The sequence below is a fragment of the Sarcophilus harrisii genome, chromosome 2, assembly GCF_902635505.1.
Source record: "Sarcophilus harrisii chromosome 2, mSarHar1.11, whole genome shotgun sequence".
NCBI classification, from domain to species: domain Eukaryota; kingdom Metazoa; phylum Chordata; class Mammalia; order Dasyuromorphia; family Dasyuridae; genus Sarcophilus; species Sarcophilus harrisii.
This window is the reverse complement of record NC_045427.1, coordinates 6,061,770-6,082,730: the sequence shown is the minus strand read 5'-3', so window position 1 is coordinate 6,082,730 and position 20,961 is coordinate 6,061,770.

Below are 20,961 nucleotides of genomic sequence, written 5' to 3'. Positions count from 1 at the left end.
TTTTCGTTTTATTTTTCTAATAAAGCTCTAAGAGCAAAACAGTTGGGTGGAGATTTAGGAGCAGCAACATGACAATGGATTTTCTCCCCTCCACAAGATTGTACCCTTCACAGTCTTGCCAGCCAAGAGTAGAGTGTCTGTTTCCCCAGAGTGTGTGTTTCCCCACATTTTTTGTCATGCCTGAAAATTTCTCCCAAAATAATGGGTTCCAGGTGGTACCTTGAGGTTGCTTTGATTTGTGTGTTTCTTGGATTCTGGACTTAAGCTTAAAATAGAGGAATCACAAGCTCTTAGTGAGAAATGCTGTGCCAAAAAAAGCTTACAAGTCTAATCAAAAGAACTTTAAACTAAAAAGGGAGGGCAAAGGAGAAAATGTCTATGGATCTCAACCAAGCACAGGAAGTAGCTACGACGTGTGAAGAAGAATAACAGTCAAAATGCCAGAGATTCACAAGATAAAAAAAGTCCAAAAAGGGAGCCAACAGCAAAATCCATGGTCACTGAATCCATGCACAAATGCATAAAGCAAGAGAGTAAGAATAACAAGCAAAGTGAACTCAATAGAAGTACTTTTCATATTTTTGACAGCAGCAAATTTGGTAGGCTGAGTCTTCAAATTGGAATATGGCTCTGGAAAAGGTCCCAACTCAAAAGGAACACAAAAGATAAAGGAGAGGTGTGCTGAGTGAGCATATGTTTGTAGAAGTGAATGCTATTTATATATAAATATGTATATATACATATGTATATACATATATTTCATAAAAAGCATTTTATGTATGTATATTTTAAAGAATATATTCTCCAGGAGCAACTAGGTGGTGCAGTGGATAGAGCACCAGTTGTAAAGTCAGGAGGACCTGAGTTCAAATCTGACCTCAGACACTTAACACTTTCCAGCTGTGTGACCATGGGCAAGTCACTTAATCCCAATTGCCTCAGCAGTATGTGTGTGTGTGTGTGTGTGTGTGTGTGTGTGTGTGTGTGTTCTCCAATATGGAGATATTTTCAGAAGAATGAGTTGGAAATGTGGTGAACATCATTTAGGTGAAGATCAGGAGGGAAAAAGCTCAGAATGATATTGATATCAGATTATATTACAGACCACTTGGACAGAAGGAAGAAAATAATAAGAGTGCAGAGCATAAGTCACAGGCTTGGCACAGAGACACGATATCATAACAAAAGGGGAAATTATCCAGAATTATCAAAACTTAACACATCTTTGGTTTGAATCAATAGTAATTTCCTCTTTTGAAGGGCAAAGGAAGTGATAAGAGAGAATTCTATCCTGGATATTATTTTTACCGAATAAAAAGAACTAATTTCTGGGGCATAAATGAGAAAAGACTAAAGGGAGGATAATCCTTCCATTGGAATTTTTGATAGAAGAGAGGAAAACTGAGGATATCTGTCAGGTACCCTAGTTTCTCAGAGTGGAGGTCTAAAAGTCCAAAAGACAAATGGGATCCCATAGACTGAAACTGTACAAGAGAAATCTGTTCATGACCAAGAGGAAGATTTCAAAAAGGAAATTCTGAAGACAAAAAGAGCATCAGTTTTGATCAAGAGTTGTCTGAACACAGCCATATCTACTCACCGGGAACTCACTAATCAAATGAAGTTTTTCAGAGACGCATACATATAATGGAACCAAAGACAGATAACAAGGTTGATGTTGAGGATTGGCATGAACCTATTAGAGTTGTGTCAGGAAGGAAAAAGCTCAGAATAAGGTTGGGAAGAAACTCGAAAGACCAGAGTTTTATTGTTTGTTTGTTTCATTTTTCATTGGGGGGAAGGGAAAGATCAAAGAAAATAATGGATTGCTATCTGTGGTGGGTGAGATGATAATAACTGAAGACAGAACAATGGAGATTTCCAATTTTAATTTTGTTTCTTCTTTCTCTGCCAAGGAAAATTTTCTTTGGAGTGAAAAGAACTGAAAAGAACTAATAATTATTTGAAAAAAATTAAACAATCTTAGCCTAGTTAGAGGGATATAATGGACCATAGAGGTAATAGCCCAATGAAGGACAGTGCTTCTTTCTGAATGTCACATTTTGGAAAAGACACCAATAAGCTAAAAGGTACAGAGAAGGATCTTAAATTCTTCCCAAACAAGGATCGGTTGAAGAAACTCAGGATGTTTCAGATGAACAGATTTAAAAGGCTAATAGCCTTCCAAGATTGTGATGGCTGACATGTGAAGGAAGGATAAGTCACCTGACCCAGACAAAATACATGTGTAAGTACATGCACAGGTATAAAAATTGACAGGTGTCATTACTGAGCCACCATCCACAATATTTCAACCAAATAGTTAACTATAAACTGCCCACTATGAGCCAGGAGTCATACTAGATGTTATTGTTATTGTTCAGTTGTGTCTGACTTTTTGTGACTCTGTGTGGGGGTTTCCTTGGTAGAGATACTCTGTTGTGAGTCTGGGTGGGATTTACTTGGCAGAGATACTTAAGTGCTCTGCAGTTTCTCTTTCCAATTCATTTTACAGATAAAAAAACTGAGGCAAGTGACTTTTCCAAGGTCACATAGCTAGTAAGTGAAGCCATATTTAAATTCAGGTCATCCTGACACCAGGTCCAGCACTCTAATTACTCTGCCGACTCGCTACTCTGCTATACCAGGGTGCTCAGGAAACAAACACAGATATAAGATTCCCCTTTTTTCAGGGAGCCTTAGAAATCTATAAATATATTTTCTAGTCTATTAGGACATGAAAATTCAAGATATATATGCATAAGTATACCATGTAAATATATATATGTAAAAATGTGTATGTATATGCACACATTAATTTATGCATTGTGTAATATGTGTATATATACACACATGCAAACATATATGCATACAAATATGTATATGTATTATATATATATATATATATATATATATATATACACATACAAACATGTATGCATAGAGACTGATGAGAAGGGGACTCTAGCACCAGGAAAGGTCTCTTTCATGGATTAAGAGAGAATGGGAGAAACCCCATAGGATTGAAGAAGGATAAATGTTTTCCCAATTTTTGAAAAAGAAAAAAGAAAAGAATGGATTCTGTAAATTGTAGATCAGTGAGCTTGATTTCAATTCCTGGTAAACTTCAGAGAGAATGACTAACTAAATGCTTAGTGAATATTGATAGAATGGAGTGATCAAGTGGGTCTCCAGCCTGGAATGGAGTCTTTGATTATTCAAGTCTCGGCCCTCAGGGATATGAATAGGGCCATTGGTATTTTGTTAAGAGAACATAAGAGTTTCTGATTTATCCACAGGAACTGAGGCTGTCCGCCATGAGTTGAACTTTAGAATGGGCCGTGGCACTTCCTAGGAGATGATCGGGAACATTGAATACCCAGCGAACATGTGACTTTTTTGGCCTGGACTCCTAAAAGGCCATATCTCTCAAGCTGCAGGACTCGGCCACTCAGACCCTCAGCAGTGTCCTTTCTGAGGCTGCGGAATGGATGGGGTGAGCCAGGATTCCCTTCTTTTTTCAGGAACAACTTATATCTACCTTTGGGTAAAAAGCCATGGCAGCTCTAGCCCCCTGATCACTGTATGTAGTAGAAGGGTCCCGGCCTCCTTTTGTCTTTTTTCCTTTGTTAAAAGCACAAGAGTGGACTTACCCAGATCAGTGATGGCAACAGCATTTGGCTGGGGATAAGTCACATAGATCAGCCCCCTTGTTTTACAGATGAGGAAGCTTAGACCCAGAGAGGTGAGAGTAATCAAGGTGAGTCACCCACGATCACGCAGAAAGTGCTCCAACTGGGATAAAATTCCAGGTCCTCTACTTCCAAATCCAATCATCTTTCCACTGGCTCAGGCTAGCCTTCTAGAAAAGGAGGGGGTTGCTGAAGAGGTTGGATCTTTTGTAGAAATAAGAGAATCAGCCATATTGCCCCTCGTAGCTGGAGGTGTCAGTAGGGACTAAAGTCATGGCAAGAGGGAATGCAAAACTTGGGCTTCTCCTTCTCCTTAGCAAGAGTTATTTGGATACTGCAGACACAATAGGAAGCAAGTTCATGGTCCATCATCCCATGTGTCTTCCAGATTAAGCACATGTTTGGTATTTAAAGTTCTTCATAAAATGGCTGCAATCCACTTACTGCCAACATCCCCTTTCTAAAATCCACAGTAAAACTGATCTTGAAGACAGAGTAATAGGATGTTTTAGAGTGGGGCTTTAAATTGGTTTGTCCTAACACCTGCAAGGATCTTCCTTCTCATTTTTGCAATCCCTGCTTTCTGGTTTCTGACCAAATGCTATTTTTCCCTGATTTCTTTCCCGTTTCATTTCATTTATAATAATTGAATATTGAATTGGTGCCTCTCCCCAGAATCACCTGATTTTTACTTTTTATATCCTTTATATAGTTGAATAGCGATTTTCAAACCCCATGTCTCTAATAGAATGGAAACTTCTTGGGGGCAAGGAATTACTTTTTGTCTTTGAATCTCCAACACCTACTACAATGCCTGTCATATAGTGGGCTCACAATAAATAGTTGCTAATTGATTGATTGGGTGAGTGGCTGAATCAAGGAAAAGATTTTATAAGATTGGTGAAAACTGAGCATGCTTATAGGGTGAGAAGGATCCAACCCACAGCCAGAAATGGAGGGAGAAGAAAGAAAGAAAGAAAGAAAGAAAGAAAGAAAGAAAGAAAGAAAGAAAGAAAGAAAGAAAGAAAGAAAGAAAGAAAGAAAGAAAGAAAGAAAGAAAGAAAGAAAGAAAGAAAGAAAGAAAGAAAGAAAGAAAGAAAGAAAGAAAGAAAAGAAAAGAAAGAAAGAAAGGGAAGGAGGGAGGAAGGAGGGAAGGAGGGAGGAAGGAAGGAAAGGAGGAAGGAAGGAAGGAGGAAGGGAGGAAGGAAGGAAGAAAGGGAGGAAGGAAGGAAGGAAGGAAGGAAGGGAGGAAGGAAGGAAGGAAGGAAGGAAGGAAGGAAGGAAGGAAGAAGGAAGGAAGGAAGGAAGGAAGGAAAGGAGGGAGGGAGGGAGGGAGGAAGAGAGGAAGGGATGAAGAGAGGAAGGAGGAAGGAAAGAAGGGAGGAAGGAGGAAGTAAAAGAAAGAAAAGGAGGGAGGGAGAGAAGATGCAGAGAAGAAGAGCGAGAAACATGTTTTCCCCCTTTGGTCTGATTTTTCTTGCACAATATGATGAATATGGAATATGTTTAAAAGTCTTGTATATGTCTAACCTATATCAGATTGCTTGCTTGCGGGGGAGATAAGGGAGAGAGGGAGAAAAATTTGGAAAACAAAGTCTTACAAAAATGTATGTTGAAAACTATCTTTACGTGCATTTGTAAAACTAAAATATTACTGAGAAAAATATAAACACTTGAAATAAAACAATGGATTGACCTCAAAAAAAGAAGGGAGAAAAAGAACTTGTAGATACATTCAAAGCTAAATCACAAGGGAAATAGTAAGGATGAGACTGAGAATACAAGTTAGACTTGACCAGGTAGAGAGGTACTTCCTTCTCTTAGACTGGAGAAGAAAAGGATGATATGGGCGAGAACTGAAGGTAAATAGCTTAAGAAAGGCCATCTTGGGTGAACTCTGTCTTTTCAAAATAGGAGGAAGGTGATTGACCATGAGTGAGGGAAGAAAAGGAAGATTTCTGGTAGTCAAATGAAAGACAGAAAGGTAGCGGGGAAATGAGAAGTGTTAGCAACTGCAGTCATCAAGGGTGTCCATAATGAAAGCCTTGACTAGGATGAGGAAAATGGAAATAATGAGGAGAAGACAGAGAAAGGAAATAGGCTGGAGACAGAATTAAAAGTGCTTTATAGCTGAAGGCTGGAGGCAGTGGGATGTCTAGGATGGGCAGAAGGCTAGAGTGGGAAGTCTCAGGAGATCTGAGCTGACTCTTACCTTCAATTTGTGTCTCCATGAGAAAACCAGTTCTCCTTAGTGAATGGGCATAATAGTCCATTCTGTTATTATGGGAAGGAGAGCTGTTAGACCCTTGTAAACCTTAAAATGCTCCATCAGTGGGAATTATTAGTGACTGTGAAAGGAAAAGAAGAGTCCAAGATAATCCCTAGGTTGGGGGCAGAGACCAAGTGATAAAGTACAAAGGGGGATCTGACTTGACAGAAAATAGAATGAGATCATTTTGAGTCTTTGAGACTTTGAAGTTCCAGTACAAAGCTCTGAGCAAAGGGAAGTGGAGAGGAAGGGATTGGAGGTAGTTGGAAATGGGAATCTAAGAAGAATCAAAGCTAGAAATGCAGGTCTGAACAATTCTTCCTTCTAGCAATTTGCACAGAGGTGGGGGCCTATGGGGAACATATCAAGACAAAAACTAAAATTTTATCCGGGGAGGGAATAGTTAAATTGTCAATTCCCACATCTCTCGATCGATTTTAAAATCACAGTCGCAAGCCTGATTTCCGCCATTAAATCTCCATGATCCAACCCTACATATAAAAAGTAATAACTGATCAATTCTCCATGCGTTTTAAGTAACCCAATTATCATTCCTATGATTTATTACTAATTACTAGGAGAGGAAGTCTGGTAAAAAATAGCAGGAGTCAAGAAGCTCCAAGTAAAGAATTAGTCACTTTCATAAACAATGTTGAAGGAAGCAATTATATATTTGATTTCCAGAGAAAGTGCAAAATTTAATTGAAAACATTCTCATTCCTGATGCTCCTTAATAGCATGACAAAATCATAAGCAAGGCATTATACAGTCAGGGAGATTAACCTGGAACAGCATTTAAATCTTCATGGTGTTTATTGAACAAGTTATAATGAAATATCAAGGATAAGAAAGTAACGATTGGGGGGGGGGGTTTCCTGGCCTCTCCTACATGATACTGCCAGTATTGTGGAATGGGATAGCAATAAGGGACTAGAGAGCAAGAATTACCAGAACATTTAGAGAAAGAAGCAGTGACCACAAAGAACCAGTCTAGCTTTAGAAAGAAAAATGTCTGCCTGATTCATCTTGCAGCTTTTTTTGCCCCACATTTAGAATTGTATTTCATTGTTAGGTTCCACAAACATTTTGGGCTGATCAGATCTTTTACAATTTTTACTTTTTATAGACAATAGAGTAAGCTATCTATTCCTCTCATCTTTTTATCTAGAAATATAATAAACATCTCATATTGGAAGCTACCCAAGTCATTGACAATTAACTTCTTTTCTTATGTAAAATGGCACTAATAATGCTACACACACACACACACACACACACACACACACACACCACCCTTCTCGGTCCTTGTGAGAGAATTCTGTACTTCAGTTAAAGCCTTCCTTCCCAGGTTACCTGACACCCCACTTATTCACCCTATTTTGTGGACTTGTTTGCCTGTTTTTGCCGCCAGTAGACTGTGAGCTCCTTGAGAGTAGATACTGTCTTTTATTCCTTTTAGTATCCCCCACCACACTGCCTGGAACATATAGGTTCTTAATAAATGCTTGCTGATTAACATAAGCACTCCTGAAGCTAAAAATCTTGGATTCTAGTTACAACCTTTAAGTCAACTTATCCTGTGTTCTCAGGAAATCCATTTATATGGTCTGGGTCTCAGCTCTCTCATCCACAAAATTAGGATGTTAGATGAACTGAATGTTTTTCTCACAGGCCAATAGCAATAGCTGAGTTCCCTCCTCCCACATATGCAGGTCAGAGAGAAGGGAGGAGAAGGAGGAAGGGACTTCCAGGTCCTGCCATACCAGGACTGGGAAGTCATGTGCTTTATGCCCATTATACTCCTGTGAATTGGGGAAGTTTTTCATCCTTCCTTTTCAAAGAGGCCCAGTGACATCTCGGGGTGATGTCTTGACTTGCCTGTGAAGTGTATCTCAGTGAGCCAGAGCTGCCCCAAGCTGTCAGCTCCATTTTTTCTTCCCGAGTCCCTGAAGTTCAGCAGACCAGAGATGGCCAGGGAGGCCGTGGCTGGGCATCTTTGATGTCTGACCAAGCTCTAAGCACCCCACAGCGCCGGTTCCAGTGACCTTCCTAGCCATCAGAACAAATTATTCTTATCTGCTCATTCTGCCAGGGGAAGCCTTGACATGTTTGGGGAAGACATCCCCCATGAGAAAGTCTGGCCTGGATTTCTTAGGGGAATGTCTTTCAATACACTGTTCTTAAGGAAATGCCCTTGCTAAGAGCTAATTCAGGCTGCTGGTTGATTAGTAATGGATTATACAGTGGAGGAAATGAGTTATCCAATTAGAAGTAGCCACTGCACAGCTACCCCTAGCACTGGAGAGGGCAGACACCCTCTGGGGACACATGTACAAATGGGAGATGGGAAAATAGCCCCAGTGGTTTATGGGAAAATAGCCCCAGTCATTTATGGGGAAATAGCTCCCATCATTTATGGAGAAATAGCCCCAGTCATTTAGCTGTTGTTAAGCCATTCAGTCATGTCTGGCCCTTTGTGACCTCACGCCCATCACAAACCAATGCTGTCCATGGCGGGGCTTTCTTGACAAAAATGGTTTCATTTCCTTCTCCAGCAGATAAAGAAAACCAGGAGTTAAGTGACTTGTCCAAGATCACCCAGCTAGTCAGTGTCTGAGACCCCAGGAAAGGAACTAAAATTGTAAGCACGACAAACAAGGGAGAAGGCCTGGCAAATTGAGTTCTTTACAAATTCAAAATCAGAGTGGAAAGAGAGCATGACAACGGTGGGATTAATTGGGTCTGTGATGCACACACTACTTGATATCATCCCTCCCTCTTAGCGCCATTTAAATATATGTAATTAAGGTGATTATCCGAGGAAATATGGGGAAAATTGAGAAGAAAAGAGACATGTTTATCATCAGAAAACACACGAACACCTTAGAGCTTCACTTCATTATCTCGGTCCTGACTCTCCAAGAGCCGGCACTGTCTTCAATTGAAGCTCTAATGTGTTGGTGCATGGCTCCGCTAATGGGAGCTTAAAATTCCCTGCGCATATCCAAACAGCTCTGTAATTTGTCGGTGCTATTATTGTATTTAACATTTCCCATTCTGACATCTAATTTCCAGCACTGCATGGCCAATATTATCACCAGGGGATAGAAAAGGGTTTATTTAAATGACCCACTTGTAGATGAGCAGATGAAGAGAAAAGGTTGGAACTAATATTTGGCCATATTCAGGCAGAGGCAGAACAATCTGACAAATAAAGAAACATCCATTAAGCACCTACTATGTGCTGAGTGCCATGCTCAGATACAGTAACTTAGACAGGCACAAGCGCTGTCCTGTGGCACTTGTCATTTTTTTTTTATCAGACACAATCCTATTTGATACATGCATTAGAAATGGGAAGTGATCTCTAAGGAGTGAGCTGGGGTAGGGAAAGGTCAAGGAAGGCCTTCTTGAAAGAGAGAATACTGAAGTTTGAAAGGTTCAACAGGGAAAGATGGGAAGGAAGCCTTGTATATAAAGAGAAAGCTAGAGCAAAGATTGGGGAATTAAGGACTAATCTGAATTTGTGAGCCAGAGAGCTGGTTAGTTGGCCTGGAATATAAACTATATTGAGGCAGGGTGAGTGCAAAAGCAAAGTTCCATGGTCATAGAGTGAGATCTAGAGCTGGAAGTAGCAATAGGCATCATCTAGTCCTATCTCCCCATTTTAGAGATAAGAAAATTGAGGCCCAGAAAAGTTTGATTTATCTGTGGTGTCATATTAAGTAACATGGCAGAGTCACAATTTTAACTGGGGTCCTCTCTCTCTAAAGTCAGTATTCATTCCAATAAATCAGTGAGAGAAGTTCAGAAGTGGGGAATGGTACCAAATTATGGAGGGCTTTGAATGCCATAAAAAGATTTTAAAGCATTACTTAGGGGGTCGTGGGGAATCTTGGAAGCTTTTATTTAGGCTCTTGGAGCTAGAGTTTAAAGAGGAATTTGAAGATGGATGAGCCAGATTAACCATCATACTCAGCTGCTGCATGATTAAACCAATACAATAGCACAAAAATGGAGGCAAGAGAATGGAAAAAATAAATCAAAGTCCCATACTTGTGGAACTCCTAGACCCCTAAGATTGATTCCCTCCAAATCGAGGCAAGCCTCTGAGTTCCAACTCATCTCAAAGAAGAAATCTCTTCTAGACAATGTCTCCACAGTGGGTCATTCAGCCTCCACTTGAAAACTTCCAGTGACAGAGAACTCACCACTCCCACAAAGCAGAACGTTCCACTTTAGAATCATTATAATTTTAATTAGAGGCAAAGGAGACATAAAGAGTTCTACTCTGAAATAATTCAGAAGTACACAAAAGAGTTATGATCCAAATGCTCCCAGGTACCGAGAAATCAAATACATCTCAAGAAACCTTCAGTTACTTGCCTACTTTATGTGATGGGCACACAGCTGCCAGATTAGAAATGTGATTTCGCGTCATCTCCTAATCTCTTCTTCCAAAGAAACATTTGTCTATTTTCCTTAGAAATGGAACCACAGTTTACAATGGCTTCCACGTGTCTGCCTTGTCTCATTTCTCCTAATTCTGAGAGCCTCTGAAATTAAATCTGTTTCATTTCTTCGTCATGCTTAAGTGGTTTGTTCCTGGGGAAATTAAGGTCCAATTTACAAAAGCGATAATGAAAGATTTCAACCCAGCAAGCTAAAGATATCCTAGAATCACAGAATCTCAGAAATCTAAAGCAACCTACCCCACCAAGACATTTCCATTATAATATTCCCAACAAGTGCTCCGAGACCTCCGGCGAGAAGGAGGCAGCTCATCGCCTTGTTCAGCACCTTCTACTTTGGGACAGCTCTAAGTGAGAGCAAGTTTCCCTGACCTGCCTAAATCTGCCACTTTGCAGCCTCCCACCCATGATTCTCTGTAGACAAGCAGAATAGGTGTATTCCCTCCTTTCAGCTGCTTGGTCTACCATTATCTATCACTTCACCCCTACCCCTAATCTTCTCTTCTCCTGGCTAAGGTCGTCTGGTCTTCAGACTATAGACTCTCAACTGTGGGAAGGATCTCAAAGAATATTTAGTCCATCCGTGTAGAAGCAACCTCTCTAGAGCATCCTTGACAAACTGGTCTTGCAGATTCTCATCATTTCAATTCCATAAACATGCAGTGAGAGGGAAGTACACAGTTCTTCCTTCCACATGAACCACTTCTGCAACCTCCCCAAGATCACATGACTTGGAAATAGAAAGGACTTTATAGAATGACTTCAACCTCCTATTTATAGATGAGAAAACTAAGACCCAGAGCACACAAGGGACTTATTCAACATGTCACACAAACAGGAACCCCAGAATGTAAACCCAGGTGTTCTGCTTCTAAATACTCTTCATTAAATCATGCTATTCATATATCAGAATTTAGATGACTTTTCTAAGCTGTAAAACTTCTACATAAAATTTCCATATAAAATTTTTAAAAACCAGCAAACATCTTCAGGAAAGCACTTATGCCCCAGGTAAGGTCTTGCTCTTCATGACTTTTTCCTTGAGGATGTTGTTATCAGTCTCAAATAAATGTGAAAGTTTACCTTAGCATTTCCTAGATATTCTCTGTAAATGAATGCTAGGGAACCATCTATAAACATTGATTTTGTGGGTAATCAGGCAAAGGAGGGATGGGAACAGTGGAGGAACATGTAATGCATGCTGGGAGCCTGGATGCATCCTCTGGAGCCAAGCACAACAAGCCCAAACTCTCTATTGCCTCTTCAATTACTTGAATATTGTCATTGTGCTCCAATTCAAATCTTCTCTCTTCACAATTAAATGTGCCCAATTCCTTCAACTGCAAGGAGAAAAAGAGAAAATGAGATTTTTTTTAATTTTAATTATTTTTTAAATTTTGATTTTTGCTGCTTTTTTATAATAATAAATTTTCATTTTTCAAAATACATGCAAAGGTAGTTTTCAACATTCACCTCTGCAAAATTTTGTGTTCCAAATTTTTCTCCCTCCCTTCCTCCCATCTCTCACCCCTACACAGCAAGCAATCCAATATAAGTTAAAACATATGCAATTCTTGTAAACATATTTCCCCATTTATCATGCCGCACAAGAAAAATCAGATCAAAAAGGAAAAAAATGAGAAAAAAAACAAGCAAACAACCACAAAAGAGCAAATATTAGGAAGTGATCCACACTCAGTCCCCATAGTCCTCTTTGGGTGCAGAAGGGTCTCTCCATCACAAGTCTAATGGAATTGGCCTGAATCATCTCATTGTGGAAAAGAGGCAAGTTCATCAAACTTGATCATCACATAATCTTGTTGTTGTGTACAATGTTCTCTTAGTTCTATTCATTTCACTCAGAATCAGTTTGTAGCAATCTCTCCAGGCCTTTATGAAATCATGCTGCTGATCATTTCTTATAGAACAACAATACTACATTACATTCATGTCATAACTTGTTCAGCCATTCCCCAACTGATGGGCATCCACTTAGGGAAAGGAGATTTGTTAAGTCCCTACTATGTGCTAAGCTCTGAGTTAAACATGGGAGAAATATTATCTCCCTAATTATTACAACAACTGGAGAGGTAGATGCTATTATTATTCCCATTTTACAATTGAGTAAACTGAGGCAGATAAAACTTTAGTGACTTGCCCAAAGTCATAAAGCTGGTAGGGACCTAGGGTTGTATTTAGACTTACCGGTCTCAGTACTCTATCCACTGAGCCATGACTTGAATAAACCATAAAATATGTGAAGAGGATTAAAATGTAATTAAGCTGGAAAAGAAAGCTGAAGCCAGATTGTGAAGGGCTTTCAATTCCCAGCAGAGGAATATTTGCTCCTAGAGGCAAGAGAGAGCCACTTGGAGATTCTTGAGGGGAGGAATGAGGTGCTTTAGGAATATCCATTTGCCAGCTTTGTGTATAATTGGCTGCATTGTTGATTCGTTGAGTAAGAGAATCACTTTGCCAGTGAAAACTGACCCTCATGGACCTGATTTTCCATGGAGATGTAAATACTAAACTCAAAGGCACAAATGTTGAGGTGGCTGTGCCTTCAAAAAGACGTATTGCTGGAGGAAAGAGATTTGTGAAGAGCAAATCACATTGAGAATATAGGGCTGAACGTTTTTGGCTGCCATCCAAATTACCCCTACTTGCCAAATTTTTCCTGAAGGAATTGAATCCCAGAGAAAAATAGAATTATTCTGAAAAACTGATGGTGTGAAGAAGATTTCAAGGTTTGCTGTGTAATCAAGACACTACACCAGAACAGCAAGGGTGAGGAGAGATGGGACAGTGTGCCAGAAGAAGGTCACCAATGCTTAGCAAATCTTAAAAGAAAAATAAATCTGAATGTCACAGAATCCTGGGATCTCAGAGACCCAAAGGATCTATACCTGAACAAGAATCCTGTCTCCCCAATTTTCTGAAAGTTCTTTCCTGATATTGAACTTAAATTTGCCTCTTCAAAGTTCACCTTCTCTTAAGCCCAATACAACAAATAGTCCCTTTTCTCCCCCATGAAAGCCTTTCATATATTTATCTGCAGCTATCATTTCTTCTGACTCTTCTTTTTTCTAGACTAAACACTTCAAATTTCTTCAATAGAACCATCGATATCATGAACTAGAAATCCTGCATCATCCTCATTTCCAACCTCCAGACTTTTCTCCAGCTTTTCTGTGACTTACCCTAATTACAGTGCCCAGAATAATATATTGTATTCCAAATAGAACCACAGAACCCTTATTTCCTTAGTCTTGGACCCCAACCTGCTTAACATAGCCTAGCATTATATAGTCTTTCTTGGCTTCTATAACACAGATTGAGCATGTGGTCCACTAATACTCTGACGTGTTTTGTCGGACAAACTTTTAGCTACTGCTCTTAGCTGGGACTATTGTTGTTAGAATGGGTCTCGATAGAATCATTGGTCTGGGACAAAAAAAAACCCCACCAAAAACACTGTTTGAAAACATATGTTCTGATCTCAGGTCTGCCCCAGTCCAGAACCTGGGTGACCTGGGGAAAATTCTGCAACAAAATCCTTTCAGTTCTAAATCTACGAATCTAGAAAAAGTATAGTTGCAGAAAATTTAAGAACCTGCTAAATATCTAAAAAAAAATCAAATAGCCAAAAGTCTACATCAAATACTCACTAATGTTCATAAATTAACAAATAACAAATCCCAATGCTGGGATTCATCCCCTCCTTAGGAACAGGTGAAATTTAATGATGAGACTGTATTCGCACTAGAACATGAGCCCAGATAAAAGCTAGCTGCTTCATGAAATGTGAAAAATAACCATTACAGGACTACCACTTATTCCCAGATCATTTGTAGGTGAACTCCGTCAAACACCAACATAAGAAGAAAGAAAGAGGTTACTCTTATTTCTACTAGACTTTACAATTTATAAGGCACTGTTCTCACAAAGTGCTTTTGAAGTAAGTAAAGGAAGTTTTCTTATCCCCATTGGACAGATGAGAAAAACAAGACTCAGACTCTTGTGTACGCAATGACTTGTCTAAGATCATATATGTAGTAAAGGGCCAGAAGTTGATCTCTTCAGTAGACAAGGACTACTTTTGTACCCACTGCCAGGCTCAAAATTTTTTTTTTACAATTTATACAATTTTTGATTGTTGAGTGATGGAAACTTCAAAATTCAGAAATTCAAAAGGGACAGCACCCTGAGCTCAGTTAGCTCCCAGAAGGATAAATAAAACAGACACAATCTGGCCTGAGAAGGTCAAAGAGAGTGGAGACCAAAGGCCACTGGCAAACAGAGTGGCCAGGGAAGGCTGCTAGGAGATGGTGCCATTTTCATTAGACTTTCAAGCACAAGTAAGAATTCAACAGATAGGGAGGTGGAGGGAGACCATCTGTGGTCCCGACCAGTCTGCAGGAAGGCAGCTCAGTGAGTGTTCTGAGGACTCAGAGCTATCGAGGGGATTGTCAACTAAAATTAGATAATGAATTTAAAGGGCTGAAATGACTTTTATATGGACAAATGGAAGAAACTCAATTAACAGCAGTCATTTGCAGTTTAGATGGTTCCCAGCAGCTCTGGGTGAACTGCTCCTGATTTGGCATGGGGACCAGATCCAAAACACCACGCCAGAGACAATCTTCGGAAGTTCTTGGCCAGAGAGACCCAACCTAAGACAGGATCTCTTGGAGTATCTGTGTTCCTAGGTCAGTGATCCAGATCTGGAAAGGCCCCTAGAAGCCACCTAGACCAACTCCTTCATGGAACAGATAAGAAAACCGAGATCCAAGACAGAAAGCATCCTGAGAGCAGGACTAGCAGTATTGTGAATGACAGGTTCAACACATCCCTCCCCGCCCTCCATCTTCCTCTGGTTAAAGATTCAAAGTCTTCAAGAAATTGGGTGGGGCACATTGGTCCATATCCTCCTCCTCAAAAGTGCTTCAGGGTCCCCAGGAAACTCCGACATAGTTCTTTTAAGTGCCTCCCTCAATGCTTCACGTTGAAAAGCCCCCAAAGTTCCATAGTGTTCAGTGAAGGGGCTTCCAGGATCTGACGTTCTATACTTCCTGTTCTAAGATCCCTCCAAGCTCCATCATTGCTCATTGTGTGTTCTACAAATCCCCGGCATCCCGATACACTGTGATGCTCTTCAGTCAGCCCACTTGAAAAGACCTCAGGAAATAAATTTCATTTTAAAGCCTCCCCTCCTTGGGAGGGGCAGTGAGATATATCTTTTTGGAGACATCACTGCCATGCATTTGTACTTAGCAAAGAGAAGTTATAAATTGTTAAAATAGCCATTTTTACTTGGCTAAAATGGACATGATGTTTTCTTCTGAGGAAAATGTAAAAACACTGACTTCACTGTACCATTTATAGACCCCATTTTTCTTCCTTCAAATCTCCTTCCTCCTGCATATATTTCCTTGGAAACCTCTGGAGATATGATAATGAAATATTGATTGTCCTTCTTCTAGCCCACACCCTCTCCAGCTATGCTCCTAATACTGATTTTTTAAGTTGACAAAGCATTAATCCAGAGTCTTTTTTTTTCTATATATGAATTCAAGGTGGACTCTTACACTGGATAGAAATAGATCAGAGGGGGCTGAGACTTAGCCCACCACCTCAAGAGCTGGAGTTATTTGCAGGAGGATATAATCTCCAATTAGAACAACTTGGAATTATCTGATTAATTTAATTCAATCAAACAAGCATTTATTGGGTGTTTCCTGGGTGCATGGTACTATGCTGGGGCTTTGATAAAAAGGGAAACAGTCTCTTTTTCCCAAGAAGTTAATATTCTACTGGGAAATGTGACATGGCAACAGACAGGTGACCCAAACGTGGCTGACAGTTCTTGTCGGAAAGCAAAGGACAAAGTTTCATTGGCTAAAAAGAATACAATGACCATAGGTGGTCCCGAATAACTGGCTGCTTTCAAGGTCACCTTTCAACATTATAGACAAGGGCAAAGGGTGATGGGTTGGCGGCTCCTCACAGTATCAGGAGAAAGTGAGGAGGTCAGCAGCAGAGTGGATAGATGTGTGGGAGGGCAGGGATACAAGTGACATGGGGTGGACGAGTGAGGACCAGAGCAGAATCTGTTCCTTGGTTGGAACTCCCAGATCAGGGAGATCCCAGACCCACGGAGGATTGGAGTCTTTGCTTAGGAGACCCAGGAGGCACAAGGAAGGCTGACTTCAAATCCTGCCTTCAACCCAAACTGGCCATTGCAATCAAAACACTATTAAAGCTAATTACATAGTATTGTGCCAGGTACTAAGTTTCTCTCTCTTGACCAGCCCTAGGGGTAGATGCTATTATTATCCCCATTCTTTTTCTGATAAGGAAATTGAGGTAGGTAGAGATTAAGTGACCTGGTTAGGGTCACACAGCTAGTCTCTGAGGCCAGATTCTGACTCTGGTCCTCCTGACCCCAGATTCCACTTACTGGATCACCCAGCTTGCCTGGGACCCCAGGGGATTCTGGTCAAGTTCTACACTATAAGAACTGCTTGAACTGTATTGGCTGAAGGAGTTCTTGATGAATACATGGATGGATTCACAATAACTGCAGAGAAGGTATCATGGGACGGGGGTTAGAGGGGGAGGGGGCAATGATAAGAGCCAGTGGGGCACAGCCTGGGGCCAGTTCCTAGCAGCTGCCATTCGTTATGCCCTGACAACTTGGTCTGAACTGGCCAGTTATCTCATTGTCCGCCCTGTTGTTCACATCTAGAATCAGACCTGAGAAGCCCTATTCACCCAGGTTGGGATGGATGGGTCGGGAGAGAGACACAACTTCTCAAACCAGTGGCCAGAGGGTAAGTCTCTCCCCGTGCTCCTACACGCTCCCAAACGCGGAAACCAAAAGGTGGTATCCCAGTGAGACTAGGGCCAAGGCGGGACAGATGCACCATGGTGCACCTGCTGCAGGTCCCCCAGGCTGGAGAGACAGGGAAAAGAAGCAGGGCAGTTGGGTAATGAGGGAAAGGAAAGGGGTCTTCCCTGCCTGCTGTGGAGAGGAAGGAGCCCACCCGGATGTTTTCTTCCCCTCTCCCTTGCCAGAGAATTTGCTCCTACTCCATTTCAGTGGGTCCGATACCCTCCCTCTCGTGGAGAAGGGAAAGAGCCCCTTCCTCTAAGTGTTTCTCTTGAAATTTGTTCCTTCTGTCAATCAACAGAGAAGCATTTATTAAGCACCTCATATGTACCAAGCACGACACTGGCTGCTGGGAATGGAAAGAAAAGTACAAATCGATTTCTGGCCTCAGGTAGAGAGAGAACTCACATATAAATGTGAGCGTGAATAAGTGGGGAGATGTGAGATATCGGTGTAATAAATGCAAGTGATTTTAGCGGGGAAGCCCCAGCAGCTGAGGCAGGGGAGGGGGGCAGCAGGATAGACTGTCCAGCTGGTGAGTCTCAGCTTGAGTTTGAAAGCTGAATTCTGGGTCGGGGATTCTGGGGCCAGTGGAGGACAAAGAGGGGGGAGTCAGAATAACGGCGGGAAGATCAGAGGAGGAGAATCGTGTGCAAAAAATAACTAGGCCAATTCGACAGGGCACAAAGGGGCTGAGGGAGGGGAGGAAGCGATAAATTAAGCTGGAAAGATAGGCCAAGGACCAAGTGGTAAAGGGTGTAAAATTTCAAACAAGAGTTGGTGTCTGATCTAGAGGCACTAAGGAGCCAGCAGGGTTTATTGAGGGGGCATTGACCTACATTCTAGGGGGTGGGTTGGAGGGGGAGGGATCGAGGCAGGCAGACTCCCCAGAAGCCACCATGATGCTCCAGGTACGGGTGAGGGCACCTGACTGGGGCGGCCCAGTGTCAGAGGAGAGGAGGGAGGTAGTGAGTTGTCTCAGAAGTGAGATCCTTGTCTTGGTGACTGACTGAGCGTGGGATGGGGAGAAGTGGGGTCAGTGAGGACACCGAGGCTGCCCCGATACCTGGGTGAGTGACCCCTCATGGGCTCGCTATCTGTAAGTAATCGGCCCATCCAAATCAAACAGGGGATGCCGGGCAGAGGCACGTTCCAAAGTCAGAGCCTGGAACACCATGGGGGGCGTGTGCTCCCCCTCCTGTCACTAAGAGGCTGTGGGGTCTTGCTCAAGTCAATTTTTGTTTTTTTCTGATACTTTAGTTTCCCTTCTAAAAAGGAAAATCTTAGACTGGAAGACAGAAGGGGAAGCTTTTAGTCTCACCTCCCTAAAGCAAGATGCAGGTGCCAGGGAGACCCTGCATCGGGAACCCTTCACTGGCCACAGCTGGGGTTCTTCGGCCAGGCACGGGCCCTGGGCAGAGCCAAGCGAACCCACCACGGAAGGGAGAGGCTTCGGACACACACAGACACATACACAGACACACATGTATGTGTGTGTAGTCATAGAGACACACAGACATGTATATATATATATATGAAGTCACAGACATATATGTAGTCATAGAGACACACAGAGACACAGACCCACAATCACACACATATAAATGCAAGCAATCACACAGATAATCACAGTCACAGTCACACACAGACACATGCACAGTCCCATACACACATATATGTAGTCATAGAAACATACAGTCACACCTACACAGTCATACCCACATACATACACACAGTCACAGTCACATATACACATATATGTAGTCAGAGGCACACAGTAACACACAGACACACAATCACACATATATATGCAAACAATCACAGAGAGTCACAGACACAGTCACACACAGACATACATACATATATATATACTTACAGATATATACACACACAGACACACAACCACACACAGAGAATCAGTCACAGTTACACAGATAGACACATATACACAGTCACACAGACACACAGATAGACCTTTCAGAGCCCTCCAATGGAAGATGAAGATCCTGAAGGCTAATTTCCCCTCTGCCATTACCTTGTCTTATTGAGCAAAAACTTCTACTCTTGGAACCTCTGATTCAAATTCCACAACAACAATATCTAATATTTTATAGTACCTACTATTGTCCTTTGGCATCTATTGTTGCTCACATTCTCTCTGGAAGGTAGGAACTATTATTATTCCCATTTTACAGAGGAGGAAACCGGGGTAGACAAAGGTTAAGTGATTGCTGAGGGTCATGCAGCTAGGATGTATCTGGGGTTGGATTTGCATTCAGGTCTCCTGACTCCAGTTCCAGCCTCCCCCCACTGTTCTGCCTCGGTGCTTCATGAAAGGTAACCAGGCTGGCAGTGTGAAGAGCTGGGTTCAAATCTCATCTGGGTCAGAATATTATCTCTGATTTTGGAAAGCCCCTTATCTCTGGCTTGGTGTTAGTTTGTGTAGACAGTAGGTGTGAATGAAATCATTTCTATGAGTCTGTTGACCTTGACATTCTCTCTTCCATATTTTCAGATTTCTTTCATCCAAATCTCAGCATTTTCCATCCTGGGTCCTATGATTCAGGACCTTGCTGATGGCCCCCTCCTCACTAATGCTTCCTCCCTTCTGATCCATCTCATGTAGCTGAGTCAGACCAGCCTTTCTGACCATGTTCATCCCAGTATTCTCCTGATTGGAGAAGGAGGAGCTGCCAGGCGGTACAGTAGGAAGCAGGATGAGCTCTTCCTTGGCAGGAAGTCACCGGGTGACCCTGGCACAGTCACGCTCCTCTCTACTCGCCCCATGTGGCCAATTTCATTCTCCCCCACTTTGGGTTCCTTGCAATTCACTCTCTTCTCTCACAAAGCAAAAGGGTGCCCGAGAGAGGACAGTGGGGACTGAATAAGGGTCACAACATAGTATTTTCCCTTTTTTGTTGTTATTTGTTTGTGCTTTGTTTTCTTCCTCATTTTCCCTTTTTTGATCTGATTTTTCTTGTGCAACATGATAATTATGGAAATATTTATAGAAGAATTGCACAGTTAACCAATAGAGATTACTTGTGGAGGGAATGGGGAGAAGGGAGGGAAAAAGTTGGAACACAAGGTTTTGTGAATATTTCAATTTCACATGTGAAAATTTGAATTTTCAACATGTTGAAAATTATCTATGCAAAGATTTTAAAAATAAAAAGCTTTAGTTAAAAAACAAAAACAAATAAAAAGAATGCAGGGTGCTCAGAAACGAGTCATTCAGATCCTCAATCTTCCTTGTGCCAGCTCCCCAAGACTGGTCTGGCTGCCTGAGTGGGGTATATGACACCCCACACTTGAACTCCCCCGCTGCATAAATCAGACACTCAACAAGAGTTCAGCCCACGTTATGCTAAGGAATACAAAGAAGGCAGACGATCCCGAGGTGCTCCTTGGGTAATGGGGGAGCAGACCCCAGCCCTACCTGAGTCACTTCTGCCTCACCTGACTGGCTGGCTGGGATGACGACCTCAAGGTCAGCCAGACCCAAGCAGCCACCATTAATGGCCCTTTGTCACCCCAGAAGGGATGCCCAGGGAGGCGGCTCTCACTCTGAGGTGGTGACTGTTCCATCAGCAATTGGGATACAGACAGATGTTTTGCTTATCAAGTTTGCTGAGC